The sequence below is a fragment of the Sinocyclocheilus grahami genome, unplaced genomic scaffold (genome assembly GCF_001515645.1).
Source record: "Sinocyclocheilus grahami isolate Dianchi unplaced genomic scaffold, SAMN03320097.WGS_v1.1 scaffold1032.1, whole genome shotgun sequence".
Classification (NCBI taxonomy): Eukaryota; Metazoa; Chordata; class Actinopteri; order Cypriniformes; family Cyprinidae; genus Sinocyclocheilus; species Sinocyclocheilus grahami.
Window position 1 is genome coordinate 368,545 of NW_015506211.1, and position 6,329 is coordinate 374,873.

General features: G+C 42.0%; 1 pseudogene; it reads left to right on the forward strand.

Moving 5' to 3' along the window:
• LOC107565854 (5-hydroxytryptamine receptor 3A-like) overlaps positions 1-6,329 on the forward strand; it is a 27,725-nt pseudogene that overhangs the window by 9,935 nt on the left and 11,461 nt on the right.

Below are 6,329 nucleotides of genomic sequence, written 5' to 3' on the forward strand. Positions count from 1 at the left end.
TAGTTCACCCAAAAATGAAAATTAGCCCATAAATTACTCACCCTCAAGTCATCCTAGGTGTATATGACTTGCTTCTTTCAGACGAATCCAGTCGGAGTTATATAAAAAATTGTCTTTGATCTTTCAAGCTGTTTAATGGCACTCAGCGGGTGTTTCATGCATCAGTCCAAAAGAAGTTAAATAAAATGCGCCCATCCATAAATAAAAAAGTGTCTCACACGGCTCCGAGGGGTGAACAAAGGCCTCCTGTAGCGAATTGATGTGTTTTTTAAGAAAAATATCCATATTCAAAACGTAATAATCACTTTAAAGTAGCTTGCGCTCACTGTTGTACACAGAAGCAGCTCCGCGGATGACGTATGAGGTCAGCGCTGCGCATGCGCCGGTCAGAAGTGACGAACGCGGAAGCGCAGCGGAGAGAGATCAAACATCTGACCTCATACGTCATCCTCCCGGAACTGCTTCTGTTTACAACCATTGGCGGAAGCTACATTAAAGTGATTATTACGTTTTGAATATGGATATTTTTCTTACAAAAACGCATCGATTCGCTACAGAAGGACTTTGTTCACCCCCCGGAGCCGTGTGAGACACTTTTTTATGGATGAGCACTTTTTATTTAACTTCTTTTGGACTGATGCATGCAGCTTGAAAGATCGAAGACAATTTTTTTATATAACTCCGACTGGATTGGTCTGAAAGAAGAAAGTCATATACACCTAGGATGCCTCGGGGGTGAGTAATTTATGGGCTAATTTTCATTTTTGGGTGAACTAGCCCTTTAATTCTAATTTTTTTTTAAACAGCAATTATACCACAATATATCAGAACTGCTGCAGACAGGGAAACATGTAAATCCATTTCACTCCTTTTATGAGCCCTTGAAAAGAAATCAGTCCTTGGTAAAGCATCTTATGTTTATATGATTCCTCTCACAGATGCTGTGAAGGACACTAAGGACCCTCCGGACTCAGTTACAGACAGGCATGAAGAGCAGCTGTATGCGCTGGACATCCTGAAGCAGATCCTCGTGGAGTTTCAGGCTGCTGCTACTCATCAGAACCAACAAGAGAGGAAATCCCTGAGCTGGACCAGAGTGGCCACAATAATAGATGTGATCTTCTACTTTCTGTATGTAACCACAGTTATTGTGTTTCTGATAACACTGTTCAAGGCTTGGTTCCTGAGAGTAAATGTCCCCTTACAGGCCTCTACATGAGATGGAAAGGCTTCTTCTGCATGACTAGATTATGATTAGAAATACAGATTAGCCTGTTGGTTTTCCATTGTAGTTTATGCACATTTAACTATATAAGGCTGTGATATGTAATTTGATATAATAATGAATTGCAATCATTACTAATAAAAAATGCATGACAGAAATTGTAGCAATAGAATTTGTGAGATTACACATTTTTGTTAACTTTATCTGTCTACTTCCGATTATATTACTTGTGACCGGTCTTTTAGCTTCTTTAGACATTGGTGCATCTAACATAAGTGTTATATAATTGTCATCCAGTCGTCACACTTAAGTACTGTAAAAGTAAAGAAAATAAGGTTCCATTGTTAACACTAGTTAACTACATTAGTTAACATGAACTAACATGAACAATATGTCTAATGCATTTGTGACCCTGGACCACAAAACCAGTCATAAGTGTCAGTTTATCGAAATTGAGATTTATACATCAGCTGAAAGCTGAATAAATAAGCTTTCCATTGATGTATGGTTTGTTAGAATCGGACAATATTTGGCCGAGATACAACTATTTGAAAATCTGGAATCTGAGGGTGCAAAAAAATCTAAATATTGAGAAAATCATCTTTAAAGTTGTTCAAATGAAGATCTTAGCAATGCATATTACTAATCAAACATTACGTTTTGATATATTTACAGTAGGACATTTACTAAATATCTTCATGGAACATGATCTTTACTTAATATCCTAATGATTTTTGGCATAAAAGAGAAATGTATAATTGTGACCCATACAATGTATTGTTGGCTATTGCTACAAATATCCCCCAGCGACTCAACACTGCTTTTGTGCTGCAGGGTCACATACATGTTGCCGGCTTGGAAGATTCCATTCTATTAGAAAAATATAGATTTCATAGAAAAACGACCTACTTACACACCACAACATCTTAAATATTTTGATGAATGCAATCCAACTGAATGTAAAATGTTTTCTAAAGTCAAGTCACTCATGTCGCATCTGCCGGCCCAGTCAAAGTTGTGACAGAGTCTACACGGTCATTTGTAGAACCCAATGGCTCTCCTGGTCCTCCTCTTCCTCCTTCAGCTCCAAATGGGGCATCTTTATTGGCGGTGATGACAGCAGTGGTTGTGAGGTGCCAACACTAACATCAGGGCATGGCATAGTTGTCTGTACGCCTATGGTACATAAAAACAGACATCTTGTTACCGTGGAAATTAATAGCAATTACAATTTAGAAATACCACAGAAACAGAATAAATAACTTCACCCTATAAAGGTCAAGGGTCAGCAAACCTGTGCTTCTGTAGTGAGGTCGTAGAGTTGTTATTGAAAGCTGGGTGCCAACTGTGCACAGCTGTGGTGCGTCTGTCTGGCAGGCCACATGATGCACCCTGCCCAATGCTTCAGATGTGCTTGCCTAAACAAGAGCTGCAGCAATAATTAAAGCATGTGTTTTCTTTTCAAGCGTTACAAACTGCAACACACTCCATTGTTCTTGGATATATTTTAGCCATAAATATTTTTAATCTCACCATTCATGAGCAAATAAGTTATGGGGTAACAATCAACCCCGTCGTTGTAGTATTGCTAATGGCCTTGAATCACATGCAGTTAGTGGTGGGAAGAGTTACTTTTAAAAGTAATGCAATACAATATTGCAATACGCCCTAAAATAGTAACTAAAAGTAATGTTACGTTACTTTTGCGCTACTTTTTCTCATCTGGCCTGGGCTTGTTTGTTTTTAATATAAAAAGTTATATTTTTGGCAAATGTAAAAGCCCTTTTACAACAAAAGTGAAATGAGCAAGCCTTCAGCTGAAGGAATTAAACACATAACAGATTTTTGTGTTTTTATGCAAGTGAGATGAATAAATGCATGTTCACCAGTGTTGTGGGCTACATTAACACTGTTGCCGCGGGTTGAAGCGACTCCAATAACGTGATATTTATCCCCTGGAATGCGAATTTTAGCAGGGGAACCCCGCCAAAAATGTGTACCCCCCACGTTTGGGCTAGTATTAGGCTAGTTTTGAGTAGCGATCGCGCTAGTTTTAGGCTAGTTTTGAGGAGCGATCGGGCTAATATTAGGCTAGTTTTGAGGAGCGATCGGGCTAATATTAGGCTAGTTTTGAGGAGCGATCGGGCTAATATTAGGCTAGTTTTGAGGAGCGATCGGGCTAATATTAGGCTAGTTTTGAGGAGCGATCGGGCTAATATTAGGCTAGTTTTGAGGAGCGATCGGGCTAATATTAGGCTAGTTTTGAGGAGCGATCGGGCTAATATTAGGCTAGTTTTGAGGAGCGATCGGGCTAATATTAGGCTAGTTTTGAGGAGCGATCGGGCTAATATTAGGCTAGTTTTGAGGAGCGATCGGGCTAATATTAGGCTAGTTTTGAGGAGCGATCGGGCTAATATTAGGCTAGTTTTGAGGAGCGATCGGGCTAATATTAGGCTAGTTTTGAGGAGCGATCGGGCTAATATTAGGCTAGTTTTGAGGAGCGATCGGGCTAATATTAGGCTAGTTTTGAGGAGCGATCGGGCTAATATTAGGCTAGTTTTGAGGAGCGATCGGGCTAATATTAGGCTAGTTTTGAGGAGCGATCGGGCTAATATTAGGCTAGTTTTGAGGAGCGATCGGGCTAATATTAGGCTAGTTTTGAGGAGCGATCGGGCTAATATTAGGCTAGTTTTGAGGAGCGATCGGGCTAATATTAGGCTAGTTTTGAGGAGCGATCGGGCTAATATTAGGCTAGTTTTGAGGAGCGATCGGGCTAATATTAGGCTAGTTTTGAGGAGCGATCGGGCTAATATTAGGCTAGTTTTGAGGAGCGATCGGGCTAATATTAGGCTAGTTTTGAGGAGCGATCGGGCTAATATTAGGCTAGTTTTGAGGAGCGATCGGGCTAATATTAGGCTAGTTTTGAGGAGCGATCGGGCTAATATTAGGCTAGTTTTGAGGAGCGATCGGGCTAATATTAGGCTAGTTTTGAGGAGCGATCGGGCTAATATTAGGCTAGTTTTGAGGAGCGATCGGGCTAATATTAGGCTAGTTTTGAGGAGCGATCGGGCTAATATTAGGCTAGTTTTGAGGAGCGATCGGGCTAATATTAGGCTAGTTTTGAGGAGCGATCGGGCTAATATTAGGCTAGTTTTGAGGAGCGATCGGGCTAATATTAGGCTAGTTTTGAGGAGCGATCGGGCTAATATTAGGCTAGTTTTGAGGAGCGATCGGGCTAATATTAGGCTAGTTTTGAGGAGCGATCGGGCTAATATTAGGCTAGTTTTGAGGAGCGATCGGGCTAATATTAGGCTAGTTTTGAGGAGCGATCGGGCTAATATTAGGCTAGTTTTGAGGAGCGATCGGGCTAATATTAGGCTAGTTTTGAGGAGCGATCGGGCTAATATTAGGCTAGTTTTGAGGAGCGATCGGGCTAATATTAGGCTAGTTTTGAGGAGCGATCGGGCTAATATTAGGCTAGTTTTGAGGAGCGATCGGGCTAATATTAGGCTAGTTTTGAGGAGCGATCGGGCTAATATTAGGCTAGTTTTGAGGAGCGATCGGGCTAATATTAGGCTAGTTTTGAGGAGCGATCGGGCTAATATTAGGCTAGTTTTGAGGAGCGATCGGGCTAATATTAGGCTAGTTTTGAGGAGCGATCGGGCTAATATTAGGCTAGTTTTGAGGAGCGATCGGGCTAATATTAGGCTAGTTTTGAGGAGCGATCGGGCTAATATTAGGCTAGTTTTGAGGAGCGATCGGGCTAATATTAGGCTAGTTTTGAGGAGCGATCGGGCTAATATTAGGCTAGTTTTGAGGAGCGATCGGGCTAATATTAGGCTAGTTTTGAGGAGCGATCGGGCTAATATTAGGCTAGTTTTGAGGAGCGATCGGGCTAATATTAGGCTAGTTTTGAGGAGCGATCGGGCTAATATTAGGCTAGTTTTGAGGAGCGATCGGGCTAATATTAGGCTAGTTTTGAGGAGCGATCGGGCTAATATTAGGCTAGTTTTGAGGAGCGATCGGGCTAATATTAGGCTAGTTTTGAGGAGCGATCGGGCTAATATTAGGCTAGTTTTGAGGAGCGATCGGGCTAATATTAGGCTAGTTTTGAGGAGCGATCGGGCTAATATTAGGCTAGTTTTGAGGAGCGATCGGGCTAATATTAGGCTAGTTTTGAGGAGCGATCGGGCTAATATTAGGCTAGTTTTGAGGAGCGATCGGGCTAATATTAGGCTAGTTTTGAGGAGCGATCGGGCTAATATTAGGCTAGTTTTGAGGAGCGATCGGGCTAATATTAGGCTAGTTTTGAGGAGCGATCGGGCTAATATTAGGCTAGTTTTGAGGAGCGATCGGGCTAATATTAGGCTAGTTTTGAGGAGCGATCGGGCTAATATTAGGCTAGTTTTGAGGAGCGATCGGGCTAATATTAGGCTAGTTTTGAGGAGCGATCGGGCTAATATTAGGCTAGTTTTGAGGAGCGATCGGGCTAATATTAGGCTAGTTTTGAGGAGCGATCGGGCTAATATTAGGCTAGTTTTGAGGAGCGATCGGGCTAATATTAGGCTAGTTTTGAGGAGCGATCGGGCTAATATTAGGCTAGTTTTGAGGAGCGATCGGGCTAATATTAGGCTAGTTTTGAGGAGCGATCGGGCTAATATTAGGCTAGTTTTGAGGAGCGATCGGGCTAATATTAGGCTAGTTTTGAGGAGCGATCGGGCTAATATTAGGCTAGTTTTGAGGAGCGATCGGGCTAATATTAGGCTAGTTTTGAGGAGCGATCGGGCTAATATTAGGCTAGTTTTGAGGAGCGATCGGGCTAATATTAGGCTAGTTTTGAGGAGCGATCGGGCTAATATTAGGCTAGTTTTGAGGAGCGATCGGGCTAATATTAGGCTAGTTTTGAGGAGCGATCGGGCTAATATTAGGCTAGTTTTGAGGAGCGATCGGGCTAATATTAGGCTAGTTTTGAGGAGCGATCGGGCTAATATTAGGCCAGTTTTGAGGAGCGATCGGGCTAATATTAGGCCAGTTTTGAGGAGCGATCGGGCTAGATTTCGGCCAGTTTTGAGGAGCGATCGGGCTAGTATTAGGCTAGTTTTGA